The sequence below is a fragment of the Pleurodeles waltl genome, chromosome 5, assembly GCF_031143425.1.
Source record: "Pleurodeles waltl isolate 20211129_DDA chromosome 5, aPleWal1.hap1.20221129, whole genome shotgun sequence".
NCBI lineage: Eukaryota > Metazoa > Chordata > Amphibia > Caudata > Salamandridae > Pleurodeles > Pleurodeles waltl.
The window spans coordinates 1467857324-1467877424 of NC_090444.1; positions in this window are offsets into that span (position 1 = coordinate 1467857324).

The window sequence follows — 20101 nt, forward strand, 5'->3', positions numbered from 1 at the left end:
CCCCCCGCCCCCACCCCCTCCCCAAAACCTAAAAAATCCCCACCCCCCACTTACCTGAGTCATCGCCTCGTCGTCCGCACCGTCCTCCTCAGCCGACTCCCTTGTTTGTGCCTTAACCACGCATGTTCGTTGTTCAGGACATGCGTGGTTAAGGCACAAAACAATGAAGTCGTGGTTAAGGAAAGCGTTGTTCCGCTTTCGTTAACCCCTTCTGTGCCCAGGACGTAATGGTTACGTCCTGAGGCACAGTGCTGCTAGCGCTCCCTCTGTGGGGTTCCCCACACCCCCCCCAAGGCAGGGATGGACGCTGATTGTCAAAGAGCCTCCTCCCATCGCGCTGGAAGCTCAGCTTCCAGCGAAAGCATTTCTCTTCCGATCATGTGGGGGAGGCCCAGAGAGGCTTCAAAGGGAAGGAAAGTTATTTCCTTCCCTTTGAAGTCTCTCTCTGCGTTTTGGCAGCCGGATTGAAAGCAATCCAGCTGTCAAAACGCCCACTAGACACCAGGGATGTTTTTCAAAAAGGAAACTGGCATGAGGGAGCAACCCCTTGGGCAAGGGTCGCTCCCAGGGGGGGGATTTTTTTTTAAGGCCTTTTCTGCCCCCCTGGGGGCAGATCGGCCTATTATTAGGCCGATCTGCCCCCAGGGGGGGCAGAAACCTCTAGGCACCAGGGATAATTTTATGTTTTTGTTTTGTTTTTGTTTTGTTTTTTTGTTTTAGAGGTGGGGAGCGACCCCTTAGGCAAGAGTCGCTCCCTAAGGGGGCAAATTATATTTAGGCCATTTCTGCCCTCTTTGGGAGCAGATTGGCCTATTTTTATGAGGCCAGTCTGCCCCCAAGGGGGACAGAAACCACTCGACACCAGGGAGTTTTTTTTTTGGTTCGTGAATTTCACGTAAGGGGAGCGACCCTTTAGGCAAGGGTCACTCCCCGAGGCACTGGGGGGGCAAATTTATTTTAGGCCATTTCATCCCCCCCTGGAGGTAGATCGGCCTATTGTTATTAGGCCGATCTGCCCCCATGGGGGCAGAAACCTCTAGGCGCCAAGGCTAAATTGTTTTTGTATTTTTTTTTTGTTTGTTTGTTTGTTTATTTAGAGATGGGGAGCGACCCCTTAGGCAAGGGTCGCTCCCCTGGAGGGGCAAATTGTATTTAGGCCATTTCTGCCCGCTTTGGGGACATATCGGCCGATTTTAGGTCAAAGGGGGGCAGAAACCAATAGGCACCAGGGATCTTTTTTTTTGCGCCGTCACGCAAGGGGAGCGACCCGAAGGCAAGGGTCGCTCCCCGGGGGCAGGGGGGGCAAATTTATTTTAGGCCAATTCTGCCCCCCCTTTGACCTAATCAAACCTATCAGCCTATTGTTATTAGGCGATCTGCCCCAGGGGGGGCAGAAACCTCTAGGCGCCAGGGCAATTTTTGTTGTTGTTTTTTTTGTTTTTTTAGAGATGGGGACTGACCCCTTAGGCAAGGGTCGCTCCCCTGGAGGGGCAAATTGTATTTAGGCCATTTTTGCCCGCTTTTGGGGGCATATCGGCCAATTTTAGGTCAATCTGCCCCCAAGAGGGGCAGAAACCACTAGGCACCAGTGATATTTTTTTTTCTGCCGTCACGCAAGGGGAGCGACCCCGTAGGCAAGGGTCCCTACCGGGGGGTGTTGGGGGGCAAATTTATTATAGGCCATTTCTGCCCCCCCGGGGGCAGATTGGCCTATTGTTATTAGGCGATCTGCCCCCGGGGGGGCAGAAACCTCTAGGCGTCAGGGCTAATTTTGTTGTGTGTTTTTTGTTTTTGTTTGTTTGGTTTTTTAGAGATGGGGAGCGACCCCGTAGGCAAGGGTCGCTCCCCGGGGGGGTGAGGGGCAAATTGTATTTAGATAATTTCTGCCCCCCTTGGGGGAAAATCGCCCGATTTTAGGTCAATCTGCCCCCTTGGGGGGCAGAAACCACTAGGCACCGGGGATCTTTTTTTTTGCGCTGTCACGCAAGGGTCGCACCCCGGGGGGATTAGGGGGGGGGGGGAATTTATTTTAGGCCATTTCTGCACCCCCTGGAGCTGGCTGAGCTAGAGGCCAAAATTCACAGGAAGGCACTTTGCAAAAAACACCTCTGTTTTCTGTGAAAACATGTGATGTGTCCACGTTGTGTTTTGGGCCATTTCCTTTCGTGGGCGCAAGGCCCACCCACACAAGTGAGGTACCATTTTTATTGGGAGACTTGGGGGAACGCTGGGTGGAAGGGCATTTGTGGCTCCTCTCAGATTGCAGAACTTTCTGTCACTGAAATGTGAGGAAAATGTGTTTTCTTTAGCCAAATTTTGAGGTTTCCAAAGGATTCTGGGTAACAGAACCTGGTCAGAGCCCCACAAGTCACCCCATCCTGGATTCCCCTAGGTCTCTAGTTTTCAAAAATGTGCTGGTTTGGTACGTTTCCCTAGGTGCCGGCTGAGCTAGAGGCCAAAATCCACAGGTAGGCACTGTTTTCTGTGAAAACATTTGATGTGTCCACGTTGTGTTTTGGGCCATTTCCTTTCGTGGGCGCTAGGCCTACCCACACAAGTGAGGTACCATTTTTATCGGGAGGCTTGGGGGAACGCTGGGTGGAAGGAAATTTGTGGCTCCTCTCATATTCTAGAACTTTCTGTCACCGAAATGTGAGGAAAATGTGTTTTTTAGCCACATTTTGAGGTTTGCACAGGTTTCTGGGTAACAGAACCTGGTCAGAGCCCCACAAGTCACCCCATCCCGGATTCCCCTAGGTCTCTAGTTTTAAAGAATGCACAGGTTTGGTAGGTTTCCCTAGGTGCCGGCTGAGCTAGAGGCCAAAATCCACAGGTAGGCACTGTTTTCTGTGAAAAAATTTGATGTGTCCACGTTGTGTTTTGGGCCATTTCCTTTCGTGGGCGCTAGGCCTACCCACACAAGTGAGGTACCATTTTTATAGGGAGACTTGGGGGAACGCTGGGTGGAAGGGCATTTGTGGCTCCTCTCAGATTGCAGAACTTTCTGTCACTGAAATGTGAGGAAAATGTGATTTTTTAGCCACATTTTGAGGTTTGCAAAGGATTCTGGGTAACAGAACCTGGTCAGAGCCCCACAAGTCACCCCATCCTGGATTCCCCTAGGTCTCTAGTTTTAAAAAATGCACAGGTTTGGTAGGTTTCCCTAGGTGCCGGCTGAGCTAGAGGCAAAAATCTACCGGTAGGCACTTTGCAAAAAAAACTTCTGTTTCCTGTGAAAAAATGTGATGTGTCCACGTTGTGTTTTGGGGAATTTCCTGTTGCAGGCGCTAGGACTACCCACACAAGTGAGGTATGATTTTTATCGGGAGACTTGGGGGAACGCTCAGTGGAAGGAAATTTGTGGCTCCTCTCAGATTCCAGAACTTTCTGTCACCGAAATGTGAGGAAAATGTGTTTTTTTAAGCCAAATTTTGAGGTTTGCAAAGGATTCTGGGTAACAGAACCTGGTCAGAGCCCAACAAGTCACCCCATCTTGGATTCCCCTAGGTCTCTAGTTTTTAAAAATGCACAGGTTTGGTAGGTTTCCCTAGGTGCCGGCTGACCTAGAGGCCAAAATCTACAGGTAGGCACTTTGCAAAAAACACCTCTGTTTTCAGTCAAAAAATGGAATGTGTCCACGTTGTGATTTGGGGCATTTCCTGTTGCAGGCGCTAGGACTACCCACACAAGTGAGGTATGATTTTTATCGGGAGACTTGGGGGACCGCTCGGTGGAAGGAAATTTGTGGCTCCTCTCAGATTCCAGAACTTTCTGTCACCGAAATGTGAGGAAAATGTGTTTTTTAGCCAAATTTTGAGGTTTGCAAAAGATTCTTGGTAACAGAACCTAGTCAGAGCCCCACAAGTCACCACATTTTGGATTCCACAAGGTCTCTAGTTTAAAAAAATGCACAGGTTTGGTAGGTTTCCCTAGGTGCCGGCTGAGCTAGAGGCCAAAATCTACAGGTAGGCACTTTGCAAAAAACCCCTCTGTTTCCTGTGAAAAAATGTGATGTGTCCACGTTGTGTTTTGGGGCATTTCCTGTTGCGGGCGCTAGGCCTACCCACACAAGTGAGGTATCATTTTTATCGGGAGACTTGGGGGAACGCTGGGTGGAAGGAAATTTGTGGCTCCTCTCAGATTGTAGAACTTTCTGTCACCGAAATGTGAGGAAAATGTGTTTTTTAGCCACATTTTGAGGTTTGCAAAGGATTCTGGGTAACAGAACCTGGTCAGAGCCCCACAAGTCACTCCATCTTGGATTCCCCTAGGTCTCTAGTTTTCAAAAATGCACAGGATTGGTAGGTTTCCCTAGGTGCTGGCTGAGCTAGAGGCCAAGATCTACAGGTAGGCACTTTGCAAAAAACACCTCTGTTTCCTGTGAAAAAATGGGATGTGTCCACATTGTGTTTTGGGGCATTTCCTGTCGCGGGTGCTAGGCCTACCCACACAAGAGATGTATCATTTTTATCGGGAGACTTGGGGGAACACTGGGTGGAAGGAAATTGGTGGCTCCTCTCAGATTCTAGAACTTTCTGTCACCGAAATGTGAGGAAAATGTGTTTTTTTTAGCCACATTTTGAGGTTTGCAAAGGATTCTGGGTAACAGAACTTGGTCAGAGCCCCACAAGTCACCCCATCTTGGATTCCCCTAGGTCTCTAGTTTTAAAAAATGCACAGGATTGGTAGGTTTCCCTAGGTGCTGGCTGAGCTAGAGGCCAAGATCTACAGGTAGGCACTTTGCAAAAAACACCTCTGTTTTCTGTCAAAAATGGGATGTGTCCAAGTTGTGCTTTGGGGCATTTCCTGTGGCAGGCGCTAGGACTACCCACACAAGTGAGGTATCATTTTTATCGGGAGACTTGGGGGAACGCTCGGTGGAAGGAAATTTGTGGCTCCTCTCAGATTCCAGAACTTTCTGTCACCGAAATGTAAGGAAAATGTGTTTTTTAGCCACATTTTGAGGTTTGCAAAGGATTCTGGGTAACAGAACCTGGTCAGAGCCCCACAAGTCACCCCGTCTTGGATTCCCCTAGGTCTCTAGTTTAAAAAAATGCACAGGATTGGTAGGTTTCCCTAGGTGCTGGCTGAGCTAGAGGCCAAAATCTATAGGTAGGCACTTTGCAAAAAACACCTCTGTTTTCTGTCAAAAAATGGGATGTGTCCACGTTTTGATTTGGGGCATTTCCTGTTGCAGGCGCTAGGACTACCCACACAAGTGAGGTATGATTTTTATCGGGAGACTTGGGGGAACACTCGGTGGAAGGAAATTTGTGGCTCCTCTCAGATTCCAGAACTTTCTGTCACCGAAATGTGAGGAAAATGTGTTTTTTTAGCCAAATTTTGAGGTTTGCAAAAGATTCTTCGTAACAGAACCTAGTCAGAGCCCCACAAGTCACATCTTGGATTCCCCTAGGTCTCTAGTTTTAAAAAATGCACAGGTTTGGTAGGTTTCCCTAGGTGCCGGCTGAGCTAGAGGCCAAAATCTACAGGTAGGCACTTTGCAAAAAACCCCTCTGTTTCCTGTGAAAAAATGTGATGTGTCCACGTTGTGTTTTGGGGCATTTCCTGTTGCGGGCGCTAGGCCTACCCACACAAGTGAGGTATCATTTTTATCGGGAGACTTGGGGGAACGCTGGGTGGAAGGAAATTTGTGGCTCCTCTCAGATTGTAGAACTTTCTGTCACCGAAATGTGAGGAAAATGTGTTTTTTAGCCACATTTTGAGGTTTGCAAAGGATTCTGGGTAACAGAACATGGTCAGAGCCCCACAAGTCACACCATCTTGGATTCCCCTAGGTCTCTAGTTTTAAAAAATGCACAGGATTGGTAGGTTTCCCTTGGTGCTGGCTGAGCTAGAGGCCAAGATCTACAGGTAGGCACTTTGCAAAAAAACACCTCTGTTTTCTGTCAAAAAATGGGATGTGTCCACGTTGTGCTTTGGGGCATTTCCTGTGGCAGGCGCTAGGACTACCCACACAAGTGAGGTATCATTTTTATCGGGAGACTTGGGGGAACGCTCGGTGGAAGGAAATTTGTGGCTCCTGTCAGATTCCAGAACTTTCTGTCACCGACATGTGAGGAAAATGTGTTTTTTAGCCACATTTTGAGGTTTACAAAGGATTCTGGGTAACAGAACCTGGTCAGAGCCCCACAAGTCACCCCATCTTGGATTCCCCTAGGTCTCTAGTTTTAAAAAATGCACAGGATTGGTAGGTTTCCCTAGGTGCTGGCTGAGCTAGAGGCCAAGATCTACAGGTAGGCACTTTGCAAAAAACACCTCTGTTTTCTGTCAAAAATGGGATGTGTCCAAGTTGTGCTTTGGGGCATTTCCTGTGGCAGGGGCTAGGACTACCCACACAAGTGAGGTATCATTTTTATCGGGAGACTTGGGGGAACGCTCGGTGAAAGGAAATTTGTGGCTCCTCTCAGATTCCAGAACTTCCTGTCACCGAAATGTAAGGAAAATGTGTTTTTTAGCCACATTTTGAGGTTTGCAAAGGATTCTGGGTAACAGAACCTGGTCAGAGCCCCACAAGTCACCCCATCTTCGATTCCCCTAGGTCTCTAGTTTTAAAAAATGCACAGGTTTGGTAGGTTTCCCTAGGTGCTGGCTGAGCTAGAGGCCAAAATCTACAGGTAGGCACTTTGCAAAAAACACCTCTGTTTTCTGTCAAAAAATGGGATGTGTCCACGTTGTGCTTTGGGGCATTTCCTGTCGCAGACGCTGGTACTACCCACACAAGAGAGGTACCATTTTTATCGGGAGACTTGGGGGAACGCTGGGTTGAAGGGCATTTGTGGCTCCTATCAGATTGCAGAACTTTCTGTCACTGAAATGTGAGGAAAATGTGTTTTCTTTAGCCAAATTTTGAGGTTTGCAAAGGATTCTGGGTAACAGAACCTGGTCAGAGCCCCACAAGTCACCCCATCTTGGATTCCCCTAGGTCTCTAGTTTTCAAAAATGCACAGGTTTGGTAGGTTTCCCTAGGTGCCGGCTGAGCTAGAGGCCAGAATCTACAGGTAGGGACTTTGCAAAAAACACCTCTGTTTCCTGTGAAAAAATGGGATGTGTCCACGATGTGTTTTGGGGCATTTCCTGTCGCGCTCGCTAGGCCTACCCACACAAGTGAGGTATCATTTTTATCGGGAGACTTGGGGGAACGCTGGGTGGAAGGAAATTTGTGGCTGCTCTCAGATTCTAGAACTTTCTGTCACCGAAATGTGAGGAAAATGTGTTTTTTTAGCCACATTTTGAGGTTTGCAAAGGATTCTGGGTAACAGAACCTGGTCAGAGCCCCACAAGGCACCCCATCTTGGATTCCCCTAGGTCTCTAGTTTTAAAAAATTCACAGGATTGGTAGGTTTCCCTAGGTGCTGGCTGAGCTAGAAGCCAAGATCTACAGGTAGGCACTTTGCAAAAAACACCTGTGTTTTCTGTCAAAAAATGGGATGTGTCCACGTTGTGCTTTGGGGCATTTCCTGTCGCAGGCGCTGGTACTACCCACACAAGAGAGGTATCATTTTTATCAGGAGACTTGGGGGAACGCTCGGTGGAAGGAAATTTGTGGCTCCTCTCAGATTCCAGAACTTTCTGTCACGGAAATGTGAGGAAAATGTGTTTTTGTAGCCAAAATTTGAGTTTTGCAAAGGATTCTTGGTAACAGAACCTAGTCAGAGCCCCACAAGTCACCCCATCTTGGATTCCCCTAGGTCTCTAGTTTTAAAAAATGCACCGGTTTGGTAGGTTTCCCTAGGTGCCGGCTGAGCTAGAGGCCAGAATCCACAGGTAAGCACTGTTTTCTGTGAAAAAATTTGATGTGTCCACGTTGTGTTTTGGGCCATTTCCTTTTGTGGACGCTAGGCCTACCCACACAAGTGAGGTACCATTTTTATAGGGAGACTTGGGGGAACGCTGGGTGGAAGGGCATTTGTGACTCCTCTCAGATTGCAGAACTTTCTGTCACTGAAATGTGAGGAAAATGTGATTTGTTAGCCACATTTTGAGGTTTGCAAAGGATTCTTTGTAACAGAACCTGGTCAGAGCCCCACAAGTCACCCCATCCTGGATTCCCCTAGGTCTCTAGTTTTAAAAAATGCACAGGTTTGGTAGGTTTCCCTAGGTGCCGGCTGAGCTATAGGCCAAAATCTACAGGTAGGCACTTTGCAAAAAACCCCTCTGTTTCCTGTGAAAAAATGTGATGTGTCCACGTTGTGTTTTGGGGCATTTCCTGTTGCGGGCGCTAGGCCTACCCACACAAGTGAGGTATCATTTTTATCGGGAGACTTGGGGGAACGCTGGGTGGAAGGAGATGTGTGGCTCCTCTCAGATTCCAGAACTTTCTGTCACCGAAATATGAGGAAAATGTGTTTTTTTAAGCCAAATTTTGAGGTTTGCAAAGGATTCTGGGTAACAGAACCTGGTCAGAGCCCAACAAGTCACCCCATCTTGGATTCCCCTAGGTCTCTAGTTTTTAAAAATGCACAGGTTTGGTAGGTTTCCCTAGGTGCCGCCTGAGCTAGAGGCCAAAATCTACAGGTAGGCACTTTGCAAAAAACACCTCTGTTTTCTGTCAAAAAATGGGATGTGTCCACGTTGTGATTTGGGGCATTTCCTGTTGCAGGCGCTAGGACTACCCACACAAGTGAGGTATGATTTTTATCGGGAGACTTGGGGGAACGCTCGGTGGAAGGAAATTTGTGGCTCCTCTCAGATTCCAGAACTTTCTGTCACCGAAATGTGAGGAAAATGTGTTTTTTTAGCCAAATTTTGAGGTTTGCAAAAGATTCTTGGTAACAGAACCTAGTCAGAGCCCCACAAGTCACCACATCTTGGATTCCCCTAGGTCTCTAGTTTTAAAAAATGCACAGGTTTGGTAGGTTTCCCTAGGTGCCGGCTGAGCTAGAGGCCAAAATCTACAGGTAGGCACTTTGCAAAAAACACTTCTGTTTCCTGTGAAAAAATGTGATGTGTCCACGTTGTGTTTTGGGGAATTTCCTGTCACGGGCACTAGGCCTACCCACACAAGTGAGGTATCATTTTTATCGGGAGATTTGGGGGAACGCTGGGTGGAAGGAGATGTGTGGCTCCTCTCAGATTCCAGAACTTTCTGTCACCGATATGTGAGGAAAATGTGTTTTTTAAGCCAAATTTTGAGGTTTGCAAAGGATTCTGGGTAACAGAACCTGGTCAGAGCCCAACAAGTCACCCCATCTTGGATTCCCCTAGGTCTCTAGTTTTTAAAAATGCACAGGTTTGGTAGGTTTCCCTAGGTGCCGGCTGAGCTAGAGGCCAAAATCTACAGGTAGGCACTTTGCAAAAAACACCTCTGTTTTCTGTCAAAAAATGGGATGTGTCCACGTTGTGATTTGGGGCATTTCCTGTTGCAGGCGCTAGGACTACCCACACAAGTGAGGTATGATTTTTATCGGGAGACTTGGGGGAACGTTCGGTGGAAGGAAATTTGTGGCTCCTCTCAGATTCCAGAACTTTCTGTCACCGAAATGTGAGGAAAATGTGTTTTTTTAGCCAAATTTTGAGGTTTGCAAAAGATTCTTGGTAACAGAACCTAGTCAGAGCTCCACAAGTCACCACATCTTGGATTCCCCTAGGTCTCTAGTTTTAAAAAATGCACAGGTTTGGTAGGTTTCTCTAGGTGCCGGCTGAGCTAGAGGCCAAAATCTACAGGTAGGCACTTTGCAAAAAACCCCTCTGTTTCCTGTGAAAAAATGTGATGTGTCCACGTTGTGTTTTGGGGCATTTCCTGTTGCGGGCGCTAGGCCTACCCACACAAGTGAGGTATCATTTTTATCGGGAGACTTGGGGGAACGCTGGGTGGAAGGACATTTGTGGCTCCTCTCAGATTGTAGAACTTTCTGTCACCGAAATGTGAGGAAAATGTGTTTTTTAGCCACATTTTGAGGTTTGCAAAGGATTCTGGGTAACAGAACCTGGTCAGAGCCCCACAAGTCACATCATCTTGGATTCCCCTAGGTCTCTAGTTTTCAAAAATGCACAGGATTGGTAAGTTTCCCTTGGTGCTGGCTGAGCTAGAGGCCAAGATCTGCAGGTAGGCACTTTGCAAAAAAACACCTCTGTTTTCTGTCAAAAAATGGGATGTGTCCACGTTGTGCTTTGGGGCATTTCCTGTGGCAGGCGCTAGGACTACCCACACAAGTGAGGTATCATTTGTATCGGGAGACTTGGGGGAACGCTCGGTGGAAGGAAATTTGTGGCTCCTGTCAGATTCCAGAACTTTCTGTCACCGACATGTGAGGAAAATGTGTTTTTTAGCCACATTTTGAGGTTTACAAAGGATTCTGGGTAACAGAACCTGGTAAGAGCCCCACAAGTCACCCCATCTTGGATTACCCTAGGTCTCTAGTTTTAAAAAATGCACAGGATTGGTAGGTTTCCCTAGGTGCTGGCTGAGCTAGAGGCCAAGATCTACAGGTAGGCACTTTGCAAAAAACACCTCTGTTTTCTGTCAAAAATGGGATGTGTCCAAGTTGTGCTTTGGGGCATTTCCTGTGGCAGGCGCTAGGACTACCCACACAAGTGAGGTATCATTTTTATCGGGAGACTTGGGGGAACCCTCGGTGGAAGGAAATTTGTGGCTCCTCTCAGATTCCAGAACTTTCTGTCACCGAAATGTAAGGAAAATGTGTTTTTTAGCCACATTTTGAGGTTTGCAAAGGATTCTGGGTAACAGAACCTGGTCAGAGCCCCACAAGTCACCCCATCTTGGATTCCCCTAGGTCTCTAGTTTTAAAAAATGCACAGGATTGGTAGGTTTCCCTAGGTGCTGGCTGAGCTAGAGGCCAAAATCTACAGGTAGGCACTTTGCAAAAAACACCTCTGTTTTCTGTCAAAAAATGGGATGTGTCCACGTTGTGCTTTGGGGCATTTCCTGTCGCAGACGCTGGTACTACCCACACAAGAGAGGTACTATTTTTATCGGGAGACTTGGGGGAACGCTGGGTGGAAGGGCATTTGTGGCTCCTATCAGATTGCAGAACTTTCTGTCACTGAAATGTGAGGAAAATGTGTTTTCTTTAGCCAAATTTTGAGGTTTGCAAAGGATTCTGGGTAACAGAACCTGGTCAGAGCCCCACAAGTCACCCCATCTTGGATTCCCCTAGGTCTCTAGTTTTCAAAAATGCACAGGTTTGGTAGGTTTCCCTAGGTGCCGGCTGAGCTAGAGGCCAGAATCTACAGGTAGGCACTTTGCAAAAAACACCTGTGTTTCCTGAGAAAAAATGGGATGTGTCCACGATGTGTTTTGGGGCAATTCCTGTCGCGGGCGCTAGGCCTACCCACACAAGTGAGGTATCATTTTGATCGGGAGACTTGGGGGAACGCTGGGTGGAAGGAAATTTTTGGCTGCTCTCAGATTCTAGAACTTTCTGTCACCGAAATGTGAGGAAAATGTGTTTTTTTAGCCACATTTTGAGGTTTGCAAAGGATTCTGGGTAACAGAACCTGGTCAGAGCCCCACAAGTCACCCCATCTTGGATTCCCCTAGGTCTCTAGTTTAAAAAAATTCACAGGATTGGTAGGTTTCCCTAGGTGCTGGCTGAGCTAGACGCCAAGATCTACAGGTAGGCACTTTGCAAAAAACACCACTGTTTTCTGTCAAAAAACGGGATCTGTCCACGTTGTGCTTTGGGGCATTTCCTGTCGCAGGCGCTGGTACTACCCACACAAGAGAGGTATCATTTTTATCGGGAGACTTGGGGGAACACTGGGTGGAAGGAAATTTGTGGCTCCTCTCAGATTCTAGAACTTTCTGTCACCGAAATGTGAGGAAAATGTGTTTTTTTTAGCCACATTTTGAGGATTGCAAAGGATTCTGGGTAACAGAACCTGGTCAGAGCCCCACAAGTCACCCCATCTTGGATTCCCCTAGGTCTCTAGTTTTAAAAAATGCACAGGATTGGTAGGTTTCCCTAGGTGCTGGCTGAGCTAGAGGCCAAGATCTACAGGTAGGCACTTTGCAAAAAACACCTCTGTTTTCTGTCAAAAATGGGATGTGTCCAAGTTGTGCTTTGGGCATTTCCTGTGGCAGGCGCTAGGACTACCCACACAAGTGAGGTATCATTTTTATCGGGAGACTTGGGGGAACGCTCGGTGGAAGGAAATTTGTGGCTCCTCTCAGATTCCAGAACTTTCTGTCACCGAAATGTAAGGAAAATGTGTTTTTTAGCCACATTTTGAGGTTTGCAAAGGATTCTGGGTAACAGAACCTGGTCAGAGCCCCACAAGTCACCCCATCTTGGATTCCCCTAGGTCTCTAGTTTTAAAAAATGCACAGGATTGGTAGGTTTCCCTAGGTGCTGGCTGAGCTAGAGGCCAAAATCTACAGGTAGGCACTTTGCAAAAAACACCTCTGTTTTCTGTCAAAAAATGGGATGTGTCCACGTTGTGCTTTGGGGCATTTCCTGTCGCAGACACTGGTACTACCCACACAAGAGAGGTACTATTTTCATCGGGAGACTTGGGGGAACGCTGGGTGGAAGGGCATTTGTGGCTCCTATCAGATTGCAGAACTTTCTGTCACTGAAATGTGAGGAAAATGTGTTTTCTTTAGCCAAATTTTGAGGTTTGCAAAGGATTCTGGGTAACAGAACCTGGTCAGAGCCCCACAAGTCACCCCATCTTGGATTCCCCTAGGTCTCTAGTTTAAAAAAATTCACAGGATTGGTAGGTTTCCCTAGGTGCTGGCTGAGCTAGACTCCAAGATCTACAGGTAGGCACTTTGCAAAAAACACCACTGTTTTCTGTCAAAAAACGGGATGTGTCCACGTTGTGCTTTGGGGCATTTCCTGTCGCAGGCGCTGGTACTACCCACACAAGAGAGGTATCATTTTTATCGGGAGACTTGGGGGAACGCTCGGTGGAAGGAAATTTGTGGGTCCTCTCAGATTCCAGAACTTTCTGTCACCGAAATGTGAGGAAAATGTGTTTTTGTAGCCAAATTTTGAGGTTTGCAAAGGATTCTTGGTAACAGAACCTAGTCAGAGCCCCACAAGTCACCCCATCTTGGATTCCCCTAGGTCTCTAGTTTTAAAAAATGCACAGGTTTGGTAGGTTTCCCTAGGTGCCGGCTGAGCTAGAGGCCAAAAACTACAGGTAGGCACTTTGCAAAAAACACCTCTGTTTTCTGTCAAAAAATGGGATGTGTCCACGTTGTGCTTTGGGGCATTTCCTGTCGCAGACGCTGGTACTACCCACACAAGAGAGGTACTATTTTTATCGGGAGACTTGGGGGAACGCTGGGTGGAAGGGCATTTGTGGCTCCTATCAGATTGCAGAACTTTCTGTCACTGAAATGTGAGGAAAATGTGTTTTCTTTAGCCAAATTTTGAGGTTTGCAAAGGATTCTGGGTAACAGAACCTGGTCAGAGCCCCACAAGTCACCCCATCTTGGATTCCCCTAGGTCTCTAGTTTTCAAAAATGCACAGGTTTGGTAGGTTTCCCTAGGTGCCGGCTGAGCTAGAGGCCAGAATCTACAGGTAGGCACTTTGCAAAAAACACCTCTGTTTCCTGAGAAAAAATGGGATGTGTCCACGATGTGTTTTGGGGCAATTCCTGTCGCGGGCGCTAGGCCTACCCACACAAGTGAGGTATCATTTTTATCGGGAGACTTGGGGGAACGCTGGGTGGAAGGAAATTTTTGGCTGCTCTCAGATTCTAGAACTTTCTGTCACCGAAATGTGAGGAAAATGTGTTTTTTTAGCCACATTTTGAGGTTTGCAAAGGATTCTGGGTAACAGAACCTGGTCAGAGCCCCACAAGTCACCCCATCTTGGATTCCCCTAGGTCTCTAGTTTAAAAAAATTCACAGGATTGGTAGGTTTCCCTAGGTGCTGGCTGAGCTAGACGCCAAGATCTACAGGTAGGCACTTTGCAAAAAACACCACTGTTTTCTGTCAAAAAACGGGATCTGTCCACGTTGTGCTTTGGGGCATTTCCTGTCGCAGGCGCTGGTACTACCCACACAAGAGAGGTATCATTTTTATCGGGAGACTTGGGGGAACACTGGGTGGAAGGAAATTTGTGGCTCCTCTCAGATTCTAGAACTTTCTGTCACCGAAATGGGAGGAAAATGTGTTTTTTTTAGCCACATTTTGAGGATTGCAAAGGATTCTGGGTAACAGAACCTGGTCAGAGCCCCACAAGTCACCCCATCTTGGATTCCCCTAGGTCTCTAGTTTTAAAAAATGCACAGGATTGGTAGGTTTCCCTAGGTGCTGGCTGAGCTAGAGGCCAAGATCTACAGGTAGGCACTTTGCAAAAAACACCACTGTTTTCTGTCAAAAATGGGATGTGTCCAAGTTGTGCTTTGGGCATTTCCTGTGGCAGGCGCTAGGACTACCCACACAAGTGAGGTATCATTTTTATCGGGAGACTTGGGGGAACGCTCGGTGGAAGGAAATTTGTGGCTCCTCTCAGATTCCAGAACTTTCTGTCACCGAAATGTAAGGAAAATGTGTTTTTTAGCCACATTTTGAGGTTTGCAAAGGATTCTGGGTAACAGAACCTGGTCAGAGCCCCACAAGTCACCCCATCTTGGATTCCCCTAGGTCTCTAGTTTTAAAAAATGCACAGGATTGGTAGGTTTCCCTAGGTGCTGGCTGAGCTAGAGGCCAAAATCTACAGGTAGGCACTTTGCAAAAAACACCTCTGTTTTCTGTCAAAAAATGGGATGTGTCCACGTTGTGCTTTGGGGCATTTCCTGTCGCAGACACTGGTACTACCCACACAAGAGAGGTACTATTTTCATCGGGAGACTTGGGGGAACGCTGGGTGGAAGGGCATTTGTGGCTCCTATCAGATTGCAGAACTTTCTGTCACTGAAATGTGAGGAAAATGTGTTTTCTTTAGCCAAATTTTGAGGTTTGCAAAGGATTCTGGGTAACAGAACCTGGTCAGAGCCCCACAAGTCACCCCATCTTGGATTCCCCTAGGTCTCTAGTTTAAAAAAATTCACAGGATTGGTAGGTTTCCCTAGGTGCTGGCTGAGCTAGACGCCAAGATCTACAGGTAGGCACTTTGCAAAAAACACCACTGTTTTCTGTCAAAAAACGGGATGTGTCCACGTTGTGCTTTGGGGCATTTCCTGTCGCAGTCGCTGGTACTACCCACACAAGAGAGGTATCATTTTTATCGGGAGACTTGGGGGAACGCTCGGTGGAAGGAAATTTGTGGGTCCTCTCAGATTCCAGAACTTTCTGTCACCGAAATGTGAGGAAAATGTGTTTTTGTAGCCAAATTTTGAGGTTTGCAAAGGATTCTTGGTAACAGAACCTAGTCAGAGCCCCACAAGTCACCCCATCTTGGATTCCCCTAGGTATCTAGTTTTAAAAAATGCACAGGTTTGGTAGGTTTCCCTAGGTGCCGGCTGAGCTAGAGGCCAAAAACTACAGGTAGGCACTTTGCAAAAAACACCTCTGTTTTCTGTCAAAAAATGGGATGTGTCCACGTTGTGCTTTGGGGCATTTCCTGTCACAGGCACTAGGCCTACCACACAAGTGAGGTATCATTTTTATCAGGAGACTTGGGGGAACGCTCGGTGGAATGAAATTTGTGGCTCCTCTAAGATTCCAGAACTTTCTGTCACCGAAATGTAAGGAAAATGTGTTTATTTAGCCACATTTTGAGGTTTGCAAAGGATTCTGGGTAACAGAACCTAGTCAGAGCCCCACAAGTCAACCCATCTTGGATTCCCCTAGGTCTCTAGTTAGAAAAAATGCACAGGTTTAGATAGGTTTCCCTAGATGCCGGCTGAGCTAGTGGCCAAAATCTTCAGGTAGGCACTTTTTAAAAAACAATTCTGTTTCCTGTGAAAAAATGGGATGTGTCCACGTTGTGTTTTTGGGGCATTTCCTGTCGCGGGCACTAGGCCTACCCACACAAGTGAGGTATCAATTTTATCGGGAGACTTGGGGGAACGATGGGTGGAAGGAGATGTGTGGCTCCTCTCAGATTCCAGATCTTTCTGTCACTGAAATGTGAGGAAAATTTGTTTTTTTTTAGCCAAATTTTGAGGTTTGCAAAGGATTCTGGGTAACAGAACCTGGTCAGAGCCCAACAAGTCACCCCATCCTCGATTCCCCTAGGTCTCTAGTTTTTAAAAATGCACAGGTTTGGTAGGTTTCCCAAGGTGCCGGCTGAGCTAGAGGCCAAAATCTAAAGGTAGGCACTTTACAAAAAACACCTCTGTTTCCTGTGAAAAAATGGGATGTGTCCACGCTGTCTTTTGGGGCATTTCTTGTCGCGGGCACTAGGCCTACCCACACAAGTGAGGTATCATTTTTATCGGGAGACTTGGGGGAACGCTGGGTGGAAGGAAATGTGTGGCTTCTCTCAGATTCCAGAACTTTCCGTCACCGAAATGTGAGGAAAATGTGTTTTTTTTAGCCAAATTTTGAGGTTTGCAAAGGATTCTGGGTAACAGAACAAGGTCAGAGCCCCACAAGTCACCCCATCTTGGATTCCCCTAGGTCTCTGGATTTCAAAAATGCACAGGATTGGTAGGTTTCCCTAGGTGCTGGCTGAGCTAGAGGCCAAGATCTACAGGTAGGCACTTTGCAAAAAACACCTCTGTTTCCTGGGATAAAATGTGATGTGTCCACGTTGTGTTTTGGGGCATTTCCTGTTGCGGGCGCTAGGCCTACCCACACAAGTGAGGTATCATTTTTATCAGGAGACTTGGGGGAACGCTGGGTGGAAGGAAATTTGTGGCTCCTCTCAGATTCTAGAACTTTCTGTCACCGAAATGTGAGGAAAATATGTTTTTTTAGCCACATTTTGAGGTTTGCAAAGGATTCTGGGTAACAGAACCTGGTCAGAGCCCCACAAGTCACCCCATCTTGGATTCCCCTAGGTCTCTAGTTTTCAAAAATGCACAGGTTTGGTAGGTTTCCCTAGGTGCCGGCTGAGCTAGAGGCCAGAATCTACAGGTAGGCACTTTGCAAAAAACACCTCTGTTTCCTGAGAAAAAATGGGATGTGTCCACGATGTGTTTTGGGGCAATTCCTGTCGCGGGCGTTAGGCCTACCCACACAAGTGAGGTATCATTTTTATCGGGAGACTTGGGGGAACGCTGGGTGGGAGGAAATTTTTGGCTGCTCTCAGATTCTAGAACTTTCTGTCACCGAAATGTGAGGAAAATGTGTTTTTTTTAGCCACATTTTGAGGTTTGCAAAGGATTCTGGGTAACAGAACCTGGTCAGAGCCCCACAAGTCACCCCATCTTGGATTCCCCTAGGTCTCTAGTTTTAAAAAATGCACAGGATTGGTAGGTTTCCCTAGGTGCTGGCTGAGCTAGAGGCCAAGATCTACAGGTAGGCACTTTGCAAAAAACACCTCTGTTTTCTGTCAAAAATGGGATGTGTCCAAGTTGTGCTTTGGGCATTTCCTGTGGCAGGCGCTAGGACTACCCACACAAGTGAGGTATCATTTTTATCGGGAGACTTGGGGGAACGCTCGGTGGAAGGAAATTTGTGGCTCCTCTCAGATTCCAGAACTTTCTGTCACCGAAATGTAAGGAAAATGTGTTTTTTAGCCACATTTTGAGGTTTGCAAAGGATTCTGGGTAACAGAACCTGGTCAGAGCCCCACAAGTCACCCCATCTTGGATTCCCCTAGGTCTCTAGTTTTAAAAAATGCACAGGATTGGTAGGTTTCCCTAGGTGCTGGCTGAGCTAGAGGCCAAAATCTACAGGTAGGCACTTTGCAAAAAACACCTCTGTTTTCTGTCAAAAAATGGGATGTGTCCACGTTGTGCTTTGGGGCATTTCCTGTCGCAGACACTGGTACTACCCACACAAGAGAGGTACTATTTTCATCGGGAGACTTGGGGGAACGCTGGGTGGAAGGGCATTTGTGGCTCCTATCAGATTGCAGAACTTTCTGTCACTGAAATGTGAGGAAAATGTGTTTTCTTTAGCCAAATTTTGAGGTTTGCAAAGGATTCTGGGTAACAGAACCTGGTCAGAGCCCCACAAGTCACCCCATCTTGGATTCCCCTAGGTCTCTAGTTTAAAAAAATTCACAGGATTGGTAGGTTTCCCTAGGTGCTGGCTGAGCTAGACGCCAAGATCTACAGGTAGGCACTTTGCAAAAAACACCACTGTTTTCTGTCAAAAAACGGGATGTGTCCACGTTGTGCTTTGGGGCATTTCCTGTCGCAGTCGCTGGTACTACCCACACAAGAGAGGTATCATTTTTATCGGTAACTTGGGGGAACGCTCGGTGGAAGGAAATTTGTGGGTCCTCTCAGATTCCAGAACTTTCTGTCACCGAAATGTGAGGAAAATGTGTTTTTGTAGCCAAATTTTGAGGTTTGCAAAGGATTCTTGGTAACAGAACCTAGTCAGAGCCCCACAAGTCACCCCATCTTGGATTCCCCTAGGTCTCTAGTTTTAAAAAATGCACAGGTTTGGTAGGTTTCCCTAGGTGCCGGCTGAGCTAGAGGCCAAAAACTACAGGTAGGCACTTTGCAAAAAACACCTCTGTTTTCTGTCAAAAAATGGGATGTGTCCACGTTGTGCTTTGGGGCATTTCCTGTCACAGGCACTAGGCCTACCACACAAGTGAGGTATCATTTTTATCAGGAGACTTGGGGGAACGCTCGGTGGAATGAAATTTGAGGCTCCTCTAAGATTCCAGAACTTTCTGTCACCGAAATGTAAGGAAAATGTGTTTATTTAGCCACATTTTGAGGTTTGCAAAGGATTCTGGGTAACAGAACCTAGTCAGAGCCCCACAAGTCAACCCATCTTGGATTCCCCTAGGTCTCTAGTTAGAAAAAATGCACAGGTTTAGATAGGTTTCCCTAGATGCCGGCTGAGCTAGAGGCCAAAATCTTCAGGTAGGCACTTTTTAAAAAACAATTCTGTTTCCTGTGAAAAAATGGGATGTGTCCACGTTGTGTTTTTGGGGCATTTCCTGTCGCGGGCACTAGGCCTACCCACACAAGTGAGGTATCAATTTTATCGGGAGACTTGGGGGAACGATGGGTGGAAGGAGATGTGTGGCTCCTCTCAGATTCCAGATCTTTCTGTCACTGAAATGTGAGGAAAATTTGTTTTTTTTTAGCCAAATTTTGAGGTTTGCAAAGGATTCTGGGTAACAGAACCTGGTCAGAGCCCAACAAGTCACCCCATCCTCGATTCCCCTAGGTCTCTAGTTTTTAAAAATGCACAGGTTTGGTAGGTTTCCCAAGGTGCCGGCTGAGCTAGAGGCCAAAATCTAAAGGTAGGCACTTTACAAAAAACACCTCTGTTTCCTGTGAAAAAATGGGATGTGTCCACGCTGTGTTTTGGGGCATTTCTTGTCGCGGGCACTAGGCCTACCCACACAAGTGAGGTATCATTTTTATCGGGAGACTTGGGGGAACGCTGGGTGGAAGGAAATGTGTGGCTTCTCTCAGATTCCAGAACTTTCCGTCACCGAAATGTGAGGAAAATGTGTTTTTTTTAGCCAAATTTTGAGGTTTGCAAAGGATTCTGGGTAACAGAACAAGGTCAGAGCCCCACAAGTCACCCCATCTTGGATTCCCCTAGGTCTCTGGATTTCAAAAATGCACAGGATTGGTAGGTTTCCCTAGGTGCTGGCTGAGCTAGAGGCCAAGATCTACAGGTAGGCACTTTGCAAAAAACACCTCTGTTTCCTGGGATAAAATGTGATGTGTCCACGTTGTGTTTTGGGGCATTTCCTGTTGCGGGCGCTAGGCCTACCCACACAAGTGAGGTATCATTTTTATCAGGAGACTTGGTGGGAACGCTGGGTGGAAGGAAATTTGTGGCTCCTCTCAGATTCTAGAACTTTCTGTCACTGAAATGTGAGGAAAATATGTTTTTTTAGCCACATTTTGAGGTTTGCAAAGGATTCTGGGTAACAGAACCTGGTCAGAGCCCCACAAGTCACCCCATCTTGGATTCCCCTAGGTCTCTAGTTTTCAAAAATGCACAGGTTTGGTAGGTTTCCCTAGGTGCCGGCTGAGCTAGAGGCCAGAATCTACAGGTAGGCACTTTGCAAAAAACACCTCTGTTTCCTGAGAAAAAATGGGATGTGTCCACGATGTGTTTTGGG